At 34.3% G+C, this 14554-nt stretch overlaps 1 protein-coding gene across 2 annotated transcripts in view; it reads right to left on the bottom strand.

Annotated features, from left to right (window-relative positions):
• The window catches only part of LOC124361786 (oxysterol-binding protein-related protein 1-like), a 140004-nt gene extending 126646 nt beyond the window's left edge, over nt 1-13358 (bottom strand). The window contains exon 1 of one of the 2 annotated variants that reach the window (XM_046815761.1): nt 13207-13358. The gene's annotated coding sequence lies outside the window, so the exon portion shown is untranslated. Of the gene's footprint in view, nt 1-1596; nt 1741-13206 lie in introns of those variants that run through there. The other variant, XM_046815762.1, reaches the window with a different exon arrangement.
• Between the last annotated feature and the right edge of the window lie 1196 nt (nt 13359-14554).

The raw sequence follows: 14554 nt of genomic DNA, 5'->3' as shown, positions 1-14554 counted from the left end.
GGAAACAAGCTTCTGGCATACTTTAACACTGTTTATTATGGTTGTAAAACATTTATATTTAGGACTTTGTATTGATTAACAAAATACTCAAACTCTCTGGTAGTACAAAATAAACATTATCAATCCCCGCCACCCCGAAATTTGTTTTTGGCTGATAATGTTAACATTTTTTATCAACTACAACAAACATATTGGAGTATATGACTTTGTGTACTTCTTTTCTAAGGTTTTATTAAAAAAATAACATAAAATGTCCTGTAAGATTTTTATTATTATTAAAGGCTGCTCTAAATAAATACGTTTAAATATTTTTATTATTTATATGATTATTTATTATAATACATAAAAACATGTTATTTATTTTGCAATAGCTAAAGATATAAATGTATTACTGGGTTAATTTTTAATTAGTGAAAGTGTTTGAAATTAAATTTGTAATATAATTAATGAAATATAAATTAGAATTAATGTAGTCTGAAAAACGTTTTTACGATTATGATTGTAACATTTTCATTTACAAGCTAAGAGTACGGACACCACATTTCATATAACAGGCTACAATGAAATTTCATGTAAAATTTCTAGTCTACACCTCATTTCATTCTTGAGTCCTGCAGACAAACAAATAGACAAACAGAAAAGAAATTTTTCCATCCCCGCCAGAAGAAAAGAAATTCTATCAGTCTACTAAGAGATAGGCTTCAATGATGCTCAGCCAATTTTCATGGTTGGACACGCATCATCATAGAACAAATTCTTGTCTATGTAGAAATTAAATTTCACGCAAACAGTCTATAGGTCAGTTAAATTTCAAGATATTATTGTGCAGATAGACAGAAACAAAATGTTTAAAGCCCCTCGAGTAATAGGCTTCGGTAACGCTTAACTAATAATTTTAAAAAAATGTATTTTAATTTGGGAAAAAATAACATTTTTTTTTTGTATTTTGTATTGGATTATTTTATAATCAAGAATAATTTTAGCGTCTTGAGAAATGTGTATAATAAATTACTCGAAATTAAAAGTTGATTGTTTTTGTGGTAAGCAATCATGTACAAGTCCTAACCATGTACTTGTGAAACAAATAAATCATCTCTTCAACACACAAGGAGCACGTTTTACTTACTGCTACAAAAGTGATTACAGGAAATAGGCTTCAAACGTAAGTTTTATGTGTACCTACTGTCCAGAGGTGAGTGAAGAAACTTTTAAGAGGGAAATGAGAAGCAGCTGATGCTTTTAAGCACAACCAAAACAATAATGTTCAGCTGTTAGTTCGTTCTGTACTAGCTATTAAAAATCATTTCCATTAAATGGTTTTAGCTGCAATACGGTGGTTAAAAAAATATATCAACCAGCAACAGATGTCCAAAGAGATAAAAGTCCACATTTCCAAAGGAGGTAAACTTAAATTAACGCTTTAAAGCATTCCACTTAAACCATATTTTTGTGGAGCATTAGTGACTTACAGGAGGCTTACAGGTATTACAACTGAAGGACCTCCATCTACCATCAATCACCCGCCCTCCTTAAACAAGTATTTAGTTTCTTCACTCACTTCATGTTATAAAGTTACTTTAGACAAAGCCAACTTACCATTGTAACATTTTCTGCTTCTTTGTAAATGTAAACTTGGGTTTGTTAATTGCTCAGTTGATAAAAAATAACTTTGAACAATACCAGAATCTAAAATATTTTTGACTTATTCATGGAATCTTGACTTATCCATTGGACATTTTATAAAATAAAAGTACAAAAACTAATAACAGCCATTTAAATTTTTTTTCTACTGAATATAAAAATAAGTCTGATTATTTCTTACATATGATTGGAAATAAAAACCAAAAAAATTATAAAGAGTCCGAATAGGCTTTACTGTTTTATTTGTTATAGTTCTTCACTTCTGACATATTAACTTGACTTAGATCATGTTTGAAATGAGTTTCGACACTAGATCCACTATATTGCATATTTTGCTTCTTCTTTTACAACCACATTTTTATCTGTAAAAAAATTGCTTTATTTTTTGCTCCACTATTTTAGATTAAGTTAGACATAATCTTACGCTTAGTGGTATAGCGTACAATATATTACAAGTATATTTGTAATGTTTTTTGTTCTAGGGCATGAGGGTATACTGCCTATGAGGGTCGCCCCCACCCCCAGACAGTGGTAAGCTCTTATTACCAATGCAAAACCTTGGTGCGTGGTGATGAGCCACATTTGCATGGAAGAGCTAAACACCATGGATCTAGACCGGAAAAGTCAATGAAAATTCTTGTGTGGGTGAAAGTACATGGTACCCACACAGTACGGGGCTGGAACCGAAGAGGATCTCAGGAAGGGTCCAGTCCTCAAGACAGTCTGCAAGACCCTGACTACAGAAGGCACTCCCACAAACAATGTGTACTTTTGTGGGTTTTTAGAAAACCTTAAAATGGAGCAGTTTAAAAAGAATAATCCTCGGGGGAGTAACCGTCTAGGCAGGAGACCTCTCCCTGAAATTCCGGTTTTAGGCTGCCTCATGGAATCTGGAGGAGGCAAAAACTGCAACAGGGAGAAAACCGCAACCAGGCTCCCTCAATCCGGAAGAAAGATATTGGAAGGCCAACTAAGGAAGAGGATGAGGCATTTGCCAGAAGCTCTAAGGTGCAGCATTCTCTGCCTTAGTGGAATAACTCTTTACCGGACTATTTCCCGATCATTAATAGCACTGATCCAGTAAACCAATCCTCTAAGAGGTTTCATGGAGACTCTCCCACAGAAATCTGAAACAATGTTGGAAGGTTGAGGAAGCCTGGGGCGTGTGGTGATATGGACGAAAGAGCTTCTTGAACTTCTTACTGAGTAAGAAGAGGACATAAAAAATGCAGTAAAAGCACATAGGAATGTGGAAGGCTCCTTGGACATGGAAGTAGTGCTGTCACTGCAGGTTGAAGAAAGGGCGATACAGACCACTGCATTGAAGAAGGTTTAGTATGCCCCTAGTAGACTGGCAGTGAGTCTATCAGAGAGATAAAAAGAAGAGATCCTGAAAACCAAGGCAGGATTTATTTAAGTCATTAGATAAAGATCCATGGAGAAATTCCTACAGGATTGTCATGAAGGAATTTGGGCATAGCCACCCAGTACTGGATTAAGAAATGCTCCAGCAGTGTGTGGATATGAGTTTCCATGTGTATCCCCATGTAAAACATGAAGAAATCGATGCATTGGAGATCGCACCGTTCACCAGGGATGAGCTCACCATTGCAAACAGGATTAAATCAAATAAGAGACCATGATAGCTAGGTAGTACATTTTGCCATAGGTACTAAAGTTGGAAAGAAGCAAGACAAAGTTCTTGCTGTTCTGAATATGGTACTCATGGAGAAGAGATTTCTCATGCAGTGGAAGATGGCTAGACTAGTCTTAATACCGGCAGCCCAGACTCTAACAGGCCTCTATGCTTGTTGAGCGCTGTGGGGAAGCTGTTTGAACAACTGCTGGCAGAGAGGCTCCAATAAAAACTTGAGAGAATTAACGCTCTGTCTGAAAATCAGTTCGGTTTTAGACCTGGATGTTCGACAGTATTTGCTGTGGGTAATGTTGTCGGGTTGGTACGGCATGCTGCTGGTGGAGGTCAATGCTATCGGGCAATTCCCACAGTGATCCTTCTGGACAGTGGCTAAAGGCATTTCTCATGCCCAGAAGCTTCATAGCTGAAAATACTGCAGCGGCTGAAGAAGACAGAGTATCTCCATAACTGAGATACATCATACAGGCTTATCTAAGTCTGAGAAGACTTGATCTAGGAAACAGTATGTGGAGAGAAGTCACTAATGAAGTGCCACATAGATCGACGATTGACCCGACCTTGTGAAACTTACTGTAGATAATGTATTTCGCTTGGCTCTCCCACCCACCATGTACATTATCAGATATACTGACGACCTTGCCTTCGTGGTCATGGAAAGCGTGTTCTAATGGAGAGAGCTAATTAAGCCATTGAACGAGTTGGGTATCATCTCCAGGTATTACGACTTGATTTGGCCCCACAAGACTGAGGATATTGACAAGGATGGACAGAGGAAGATTCAGCCTATTATATTCCTTGTTCAAGGCATGGTCCATCATAACGAAAACCAAGATCATATACTTGGGTATCTGGTTGGACAGATCAAGAACCTTTATTCTCCATGTTGAGGAAACGGCAAGAAGGGCACATATAATGGCAGTGGCGATAAGTAGAACCATGAGGAATATCAGGGGTTTACAGGAATCAAAGTGGCGGTTGATTTTCTCTGCAACACAGTCCAAGGCCTTGTAAGGGGCACCAGTGTGGACAAGTGCGATGAAATTTGGTAAGGTAAGGGGAGCTGCTCTCAGGATGTAGTGGCTTGCTGCGATGAGAATCAAGTCGGCTTACAGGAAGACCATTTGCAGGAAGAATACAGGACAAAAGTGCAGTAAAAGCTCTATGATGCCTGGCAGCATGAGAGGAAGGCTTCAAGCAAAGCTTGAACTAAGAGGTTCATACCGGATATACGAGCATAGGCCTAGTCATCGAAGAATCATACAGAGGTTAACTTTTGGACACAAATCCTTTCAGGCCATTGGTTGCTTAGGCCGATACCTTAAAAAGATTGGGAAGAACGATTCGGACACCTCCCGTTCTGACACTCCAGAACACACCTTTTCCTTCTGCAAGAGGTGGGTGGAGGAAAGGGCTAACAGCTCAAATACCACTGGACAGCTGATACCTGAGAACTTAATCCCTGTCATGACACAATCTGAAAACATGTGGGTGCTGTCAGTAGGACGACTGTTTCCATTATCCGTCGGAAGACGGAAGATGAGCTGTGAAGACTAAACCTAAAGAAGAACAGTACGGACGGTAACAGTAATACTCTGCAGAGGTTTCAGCAGGGTGGATAGGAAGGATGAGGGTGGACAGAAAGGATGAGGGTGGGCAGGAAGGATGAAGGTGGGGTTCAGTGAGTCTGTGATCTTTATGACATAGCCAACACCGCATGGACTGGAGTCCTCAGGGGCATTGGACACTTTAATGTATCAGGTAGCAGATTTCCCATTCTTGGACCCAACAAATTTAACTGCTATAGGTATGTAATGTATCCATTAAATTCATGCTTTCAACAGCAATGACAATTACAATAGCAATACCAAATACTCGCTTTAATGGAGTTATATTACAAATATTACTACTGCAGCATTTAAGATAATACAATAAACATTGTTTTTAGAGACTATGTAAAACTTAACTCTAAATGGCTACATAACATTTTTGTTTTTCCATCAGTATAATATACTTTCTCCTTTTTATAATCCTAACACAGCCAAATTCACAAGGTGTGTGTGTGTGTGTGTGTGTGTGTGTGTGTGTGTGTGTGTGTGTGTGTGTGTGTGTGTGTGTGTGTGTGTGTGTGTGTGTGTGTGTGTTTATAAATAATCTATATTTTAGTTTTAATAAAGTTATATACAACAAGACGTGTAATCCATTTTTATACAAATTAAAAAAGAATGCCTATATTACACTCGAAAATATCCTCCCAATACAGAAACAATCACTGCTAATATGGGATTTTAAGTGTATTTACTGCACAAATTAGAAATATAGTTCGACATGATACAACCTATTAGCTCTGACTATCCAAAACAGAATTACTTAAACTAATTTTAGATGAACTGTGTCCAAAAAAAAAGAAAAAAAAACATTTTGGTTATTTTATATTTACACATTTGAAATGCCTACTTTTGAATTTGTTCGATTGAGACTTTTAATGCTCAATGGAAAACTTTTTGTTATCATTTCACATGAAATTTATGCCACTTAAAAGTAAAACATTTATACAATTTTGTTGTCAAGAAAAAAAAACAACTACAAATAAAGTACTAAATGTTTACAATATGTACATGAGTTATTTCAGAAAGTGACATGTTTTTTTTTATTTATAAAAGAATTAATACCGTTAAGAAAAACAAACATTTAAAAACCTGTAATTTTCTTAAATTATATTTAATTAAAAAACAAGTCATAAATTAATAAAAAATATATCACTACCTGAAGCTGTACAGTGTACAGCCTGTACAATTTTAATTTGGCACCGCCAAAGTGCAACATGTGCAAAGATTCACTTTTATAAGTTGGACCAAAAAAAATTTGTTCTTCTACTCCAGGTTTTTACTACACGATTCTTAAAACCTGATTTCAAATTATATGGCTTAACTGAAAAGAGCCTCAATGTCAATTTTGATTGTTACGATAAAGTATCTTTAACAAATTCTATATTATTAAGGTATATTCAACATTCATAAAAAAGTTATTTCTGGGATATTTAACAAGCTACATAATGATGCTTTTTCAGACAAACTTATGTTTGCTAATAATTTTTAAATCTAGGAAGAAAACTCTGAGAAAATTTAGTTACTGTGAATACATTTTTAACCACTGAATGTGTAAATCACACAACAATAAAAGAACTTACAATGTTTGAACAACAAGAAAAAAATGACCAAAATGAAATCATTACACTTTGAATTATTTGAACATACTTAAGCTCTCCACAGTATAAAGTAATAAAACAACAAGTATTGGTCTTTAACAAAAATTAGCTGTGACAAAATGTAACAAGAAAATAACAATAATAAGGAAGTAGTCAATAAATTTACACATAAAACAATCTCATTTTAGATGATGTAATCAAATTATCTTCATTGAAAAATTTTGTCACAATGACCAAATTGCCACTCAAGACATCGGCAGTCATGAGCTTCACTTCAGGCGCAGCCTCGATAACCGACCGCCAAGTATGCCTGCTGTTAGGCAACACTTGGCCGTACTCGAAATACAACTCTTCCATAATCACTCCTTTGTACAGAACTGTCTGGACCAGTTTAAGTTTGTTCCAGCCTTCGATCGAGGAGAAATTTACCTCCCTCAAGATCGACCGTGATTTCAACGCTTTTTTTGGAACGCTGAGGTTAAGTTCTTGTTCACTGACGGAATAGTCTTCGTTGCCGTGCCACAAAATCTCTCCGGTGTCTAAGTTGCGAAGTATTATCCAGTTTACTTGGAAACCAGCCAAAATATCCTCACCGTTGGAAGCCATTACTTCTTATCCTATCAAGAAATACGAGAAAACAATTAAGAAAATACAATTAAATCTGGTCTTTTCTTCAAAGACAGTTGTATCCAAATCAGTAATGATTTATATCAATCTTGCCATGATCAATCAAGACAAGAGACATTTCTATAATTAAGTGATACTGGGTTGTTAATTATTAATATTTAGAACACCTTACAATTAAATATACGTAATGTTATCGCATGACCTGTCTAAAGAAATTGTTTCCACTATTTTTAAAAGCTAGAAAAGCCAACCAATAATATTTGTTGTAGTACATATGGATGAAAGTGTACAGTTATTTAATTAATTGATGCAATACCCGTAAAGATTAAAGTGCTAACAAGGTCTGAGCTTCATATTAAATACTATCTTGAGAAATGTTATTTTTTTTCTTTTTGAGCCATTGGTTCGGGTTGGTGGGAAAACTCAATGTTCTAGTGCCAAATCATTCAACAATAACCTGATCCTAGGAAAGAACTAAATTTCCCTGGCTACCAGTGTGGACTACAGTGGCAGAAAAAGAAAAATAGGTACTTTCTGATTAAATGGAGGCCACCCTTTAAAAACACAGCTGTTTCAGAAAGCCCTACAATTTTAAAGGAACCTCTTAAAAGGAACTACTAACTTAAAATATTGCAAGCTCATCTAACCGTATTATTCTATATAGTAAAATGACTAGCCATTGTAAATGTATTGTCCACTAACAATTTAATATTCAATGACACTAAAAACTAAACAACTTTCATTTTTATCCTCACAATAAAAAAAAAACAATACAACTCCCACTATACAAATTGTCCCAAGTTTAAACAAGCAAAACACTTTCAGTGTTGTAGAAACGTAAAACAACAGACACAATGCACCTGGCCATCATGATGTCCACAGGCTATGATGTCCATGATGAAATTAACTACGTACCAAAATATGACCATCAGGATATGGGAAAAGGTATTTCAATTTCAATACGAGCCAATAATAAGAATAGGCAAACAAAGAAAAAAAAACCTGACAAACCTATCATCCACTGTTCTGTTTAATCATAAACCAAAAACTACCCTTCGAGATATTATCTAACAATTGACCTCAGCACAGAGCACCTCAACCCATCTTTACGTTGGACAAGATAAGAAGCAAGAAGCGGCGCTACGTGTGGACAATGAACTTTCTTATCGCTGGGCTAGATCAACATTGGTTTTCCGGCACTTAATTTTCATGGTTATCTTTCAAAGGTCTCCTGATCGTCATATTAAAGTATGAAAGAAGTTTAAGTAGATCCAGTGATTGCTCATAATTATCAACCATAGACTCCATTGCTCAACTACTGCTAACTCAATTCTAAGACTGTTAACTACGAGTAGTTTAGAAAATTATGTAGTAGGCTACGTGTGTGAGTGTTGGGTATGTGAACAGTTTCAGATTTTTAAGACACACATTCATCGATTTAGAAAATTGAACATGATGTTTTTCAGAGTCAGAAGGCATAAGAAGACCTCTTGATGTACAGCACAGATGCTAGGAAATAAATGCTCTGCACAGGAAAAGTAGTTCTACTTGGATTGCCCCATAACTTTGTCATTTTCACCCACTTAAACCTTATATTGTTTGGTAGTTACATATTAACGCCACCGCATCAAAAATTGTATTTTTATTTTTCTAGATATAACAACACAGCTGAACTATAACTTTAAATAATTACAATGTTATTTGGTTTGACAGCTTTATTTTATATTATTCAGTAGTTTATATTTAATCATAATGTATTAACGCCACCGCAACAAAAATTCTGCCAGTGCATCAATAAAGAGCAATTTTGTTCTTCGCTTATAGCAACCGCTTTGTTTTTACACAGCAACCTTCTTGTTCGTATACGCACGAAGTTATCTTTTGGTTTTCTTGTTGTCTGCTAATTTTTAACCCCATTTTTTAGTGCTACGAAAATGCATATTTGGTATTTGCCAAAAACAAAACAAGATGCAATTTTATTTTTTCAAGAGCAAAATATTTTACCTTAAAAACAAAAATGTACCAATTTTTATGACATGAAACTTTATTTTGGTAAACGCAACTTTTGAAAATGTAATCTACGACAGTGTGATCAGCAAGTGTTAATACGTAAGTGCCTACCTACTCTTTTGTTCAATAAGGGAGTGCAATGAGTTAATAATGTCGAAATAATAATTTTCCATTCCTAACAAGATTTTATATTTATTATTGTTTCGATTAAATCATGTCCATTTTATTTCATCACCTTCATTTGACAGGACAAAACTGATACAGATTTGGAAAAAAGAAGGACAGCATAAGTTGGAGTAAGCTCAGATCAAGTATATTTTTTGTGCAGTTTTGTAAGAAGTGTCTAAAATGCTGTCTGACTGCCTGACCAATTTTATACTCCCATATAAAAGAAAACCCATAACTCTCTATAAACTACTGCCAACATAGCAAAGTTCTAGAAATTGTGTTAATGATAACATGGAAAGAATTTATCGACTGAGTTTCCCTTGCCCGACTATAAAGTGGTAGACCTTAAAAAAAAGTTCTTAAGAACCAAATAGTCTGGAAGTAGCTGCTGACCGCTGCTAATTTCACAGGACCCTAGAAAGTATATTGATGATAGCTAATAGGCAAATGAAGCTATTATCTGAATTTTGTTTATCTAAGATAATCATAATCCGATTGTGTTGGTGGCCCCTTATTATACTGTAGCCCTACTATCTTACAAGAAAATTAGTTCCACTTTTAATGCTTTAAAATTCATTATTTGTCATCATCACCCTCTAAAACCTTATATTGTTTTGTTCGGGGGACGATTGGAAAACGTCAATAATGTGAATCTCATTACAGGTGTGAGTAAAAATAAATTTGAAAACAATGCAAACAAATTTAACAAACTTTCTGCAAATGAATAAATAGTGTAAAAAACAAACTTAAGTTTAATAAATAGGCAAAACTAACGTAACCATAACTTATTAATTAAATATGTAAGTACTGTCTACTTACATACCACATGGTAACTTCCAATCACATAAAAACAGCTGTTCTCGATATAAAAACAACACATGATTACATGACAAACTCACACTCTCACTCAGAAAAAACACAATGACCAATTTAAAAAATTTCCAAATATTTTATCTGCTCACATAATCCACAATCAAACATGCTAATAACTTAGAAGATTACTGCAAGGTATGGTTGTTCATGCTCTACACGAAGCTGTTCTGGGGTAGAGTATGATAAGCAGACCCGGTTTTTTATATCCAAATTATAAAATGATATTTAATCATTACACCCATCGATATAATCAACCAATAATAATTAATTTGAACAATAACTACATCATCGGCACCAACAATAAACACATTTTCATATTCTAAACATAATTTGTTCTATAAGTAACTTCTTTTAAATAAAAAAAGAATTTACAAAACTATACAAAATAACACTAAAAGATGAGTTACTGTTTCTTTCTCGTTTCAAAATGTTTATCTTATTGTTATGATTTCTTTATTATTTAAATGACATTTTTCGTTTGATTAATGTTAATGGGTTTTTTAATCATTTATGACATTACGTAATTGTTTAAACTATTTCTATTTATTTGAAACATGTGACTTTAAATTAGTATTTTATATACGTTAATATCGATTATCACTCAAAATAAAAAAATAACAAGAAGCACAGAACACAAATATAACCACAAATTGACTTTTACATATCAATTATTAAAAAACATAAGTTATTTGTAATTTTATTTACCCTAAAACCATATATATTTTTGGGTACTTTTTTATTATCCGTAGGCCACTATTTTTGGAAAAGTCTATCACACTAGGGACTTAAAAAATACATAATTAAAAAGAACAGACTTTATTTGATTTATAATGGAAATTACAAGTAATTATGACATATTTTCATCTTCTGCCTCTCGTAAGGAAGCGATGTCGGTGAGGATTCTCTGTCCCTACCCACTATTTGTAATATCTACATATAGCCTATATAAGTAATATACATTATAAATACAAAAAGTTAACAGATGCTCACGTAATCTTAGCTTGAATTTAGGTACTATCTCGACGAGGGATGTTTTTTCTGATATGCCAGATCGCCCAATATCATATAACGTCAAAAAAGATGGACGATCTGCCATATGATCTGAGGTCGGAAAAGTACCAATCAGAAATGTCCCTGCCCATCACTGCGTGCTTTGTTGACAAAAGAATAACATCCAATGAGATAGTACCCAAATTCAAGCTCAAATCACGTGAGGCCTCATAAAAGTTATCATTAAAATTTTTTACTACTAGTGATGTGTTTATGACATCCTAATCTAAACCCACTTATTTAGCCTAATAACAAAATTATAGTACATAGAAACAGAGTGGCCTCCTTCTCGCTGACAGCCCTTCCTTTTGGGACATAGTAAAAGAACACAGGGTAGGGTACGATAAGCGGACCCGGTTTTTTATATTGAAATTGGCAAACGATATTACTTAATGATAACCATCCATATAATCAATCGATACTGATTTAATTATTTTGAACAATTAACTTAGATAATCTATATCAACAGCTGTAAACACATTCAAATAATACTCGTAATGTAATATTTCAATTTTATATTAGTAACATTAGATTATAAAAATTGCAGTTTATTTTAGAAAACCACACGACATTGCTTTGAAAGATGATAATACTTGTGATAAGATTTGTGGGAAAGAAACAACTGTAACTTTCAGAGGAGCAAATATGGTCGTCTTCAGTTTTCCTAATTTTGGTTGTAATAATTTGTTTGATCACTGGAAAGATTAAATTCATATTTTAATTTAAAACATAATATGATTGTTATTGAGGACTATAGATACTTTTATATCGATTGATAGTCTAGGATTTGAGATGCGAATATTAGGTGAAGGAAACAGGATTTTTCCGGACATTTGCCATCGTTCAGTGAAACAAGAAATCAGTAACACTACGTTTTGAGATCTGCAATCTGATCTCTTCTTCAGGTAAAGAACTAACCTAATACATAATTACAAACTAGGTTAAAATAAACAAATCTTACCAAAGCGTTGTGGCACGCCTAAGTCAGGAATCACAACCTACATGTTGTTTGTCAACTTCACTAACTCTATAAACATGCACTTAATAAAAAACTATACAAAACACTAATCATTATAACTTAACTACGGAATACAGGTCACAATACGTCTTCACTCGTCTACTAACCACCTACGACTGACCAGAGGGACTAGCCAATGGTAATCGTCATGGCTGGTTAAAACAAGATGGCGGAAATAAAAGGGAAGGGGGAAAGGAATGGGCCCTTTCGTTATTATTGGTTCATGCAAGATGAACTTCTTAAAACCATACGGAGTCACAATATGGTTTTAAGAAAAATGGCAAATGTCCGGAAAAATCCTGTTTCCTTCACAATCCTTCCATCGTCAAAAATAACCTTCAAACAAAGAATATTAGGTATCGATGATTACATTCTTCGATATAAATAACCGGGTCCGCTTATTGTACCCTACCCAGAACACATAGCACGAAATGACATGTAACTTCCACAGTAAGTCAAATAGTCTGTTTTTTCTAATAATGTAGTTTTTTAGTGGCCTCCTGATACAATGAAGTACCTATTTTTATTTAGGGAGATGAGCAATAATAACATAAATTTTGAATGGCTATTGTAGCCATTAACCTCACTGATATCTAAATCATATTGACTTTAAATAACCCATACTCCATAAAGGATTAACACAAATTCTAGGGCTAGTAATGTTGATAGAGGTTTATAATTAGAACATATTCTTTACATGGAAGTTTAAACAATGGTCTGTCAGTCAGCATTTTGGATTACTTGGATTTGGACACTTTTCTTTTGGATTTAGTGTAAATGCATAGCTAATCTCAAGTTACGCTAACTGTTCGGATTCAGTTAAACTAAATTCGGCCAAGAGTAAATGGTGTTAAGTTTGTGGTCTGTCACTACATGAAATAATCCCATAATTAAAGTTAACCTAAAATTGTGAAAGTAAAGGTAAATAACCTAGCCTATATGATTATACCTACATACCTGTGGTTGTTATTTGATTTAAACGTTGATATGGATGAGAATCAAGACAAATACCAAATACGGTACAACAATTTGATTACTTACAACAATAACCAACCGAACTAACGACCGACCGTAGCAACACACACAATTCGACTGACTGACACAGTGACGTTTTTCTTTTTTTTTTTTTTTCTTTTTCTTTTGCCACCTTTTTGTGGCGGCCTGGATTAAAAATCCATGAGGCCCCGATGTTCACTTTTGTGGTTGTCCGTCGTTTGTAGGTAGTTCTTACAAGAACTTTAAAAATTTTACATCAGTCTTCGGTTTGGTAATCTGAGAAAAAACATTTAGATTCGTTAGTTACAACAATAATGTACAGTGGTAATATGTTTTGTAGTATTTATGTTAGTTACAATAAAGCTAGGATATTCTAAGGATTTTGTAAGTAGATGGGTATCAGGAAGGGAAGGTGTAGGAATCTCTTCTCTGCCAGGGGCCGATCAGGCAATGTCCTATCCCGAAAAAAAGGTAGGCCAAGGAAAGAAGAGCCCAGGATTGGAATGACATCTATGTATTGTGTCTGTGTATAGATAGACTTTGTTTTTATATTTAAAGTTTTCGTTTGATTGCTTTTAAAAAATTGTTGATTTCATTATACATTTCATACTTTTCTGTGCTGATTACATAGTTTAGATTCTTGGAAAATGTCTCACTAATGATTTTTGTTTTTTGGAGATAGTTATTTCTTTCATGCGTATATTTTGGACACTGAAAGATTAGATGTTCCAATGTTTCATCCACTCCCATTGTGCAATTTAGACATAATGGTGTAAAATAACATTTAATTCTGTGAAGACATGCGTTAACATTAGCGTGACCAAGCCTAATCCTACAGATATTAACTATTTCACCTCTCGACATTTTAGAGGCTGTGAACCAAGGTGTCTTTGTGAAACATTGCTTGATATTTTTGTACCAATTTGCCTTTAAGGATGATGTTAATATACCAGTCATTTCAGTCCCAATCTTTTTGTTTTGGTGCGATTTAAAATCAGCATTTGTTACATAGAATTCGTAGCTGGTGAAAGTTAGACCTGTTGATTCTTTTGCCAATTTATCTACGGCTTCATTTTCTTTAATCCCACTATGGCCAGGTATCCATTGTAAAGTGTAATTATTTGTGTTGTTTCTCATCATTTCCGCTATTATGTTCAAAATCAGGTCCTTACTGTTATTATTCCCCAATAATGCCTGATCAACCACAGTGACGTTCTTGACACATAAACGAAAACGAGTAAAACAGGTTTAGGCAATCTTTGGCAGTCATTCTTTTATTCTCATCTCTTTGTAATCTTAAGTCACCACC

This window comes from Homalodisca vitripennis, chromosome 5 (assembly GCF_021130785.1).
Source record: "Homalodisca vitripennis isolate AUS2020 chromosome 5, UT_GWSS_2.1, whole genome shotgun sequence".
Classification (NCBI taxonomy): Eukaryota; Metazoa; Arthropoda; class Insecta; order Hemiptera; family Cicadellidae; genus Homalodisca; species Homalodisca vitripennis.
Note: the sequence above shows the minus strand (reverse complement) of the source record. Positions and strands in the feature narration are given on the sequence as shown.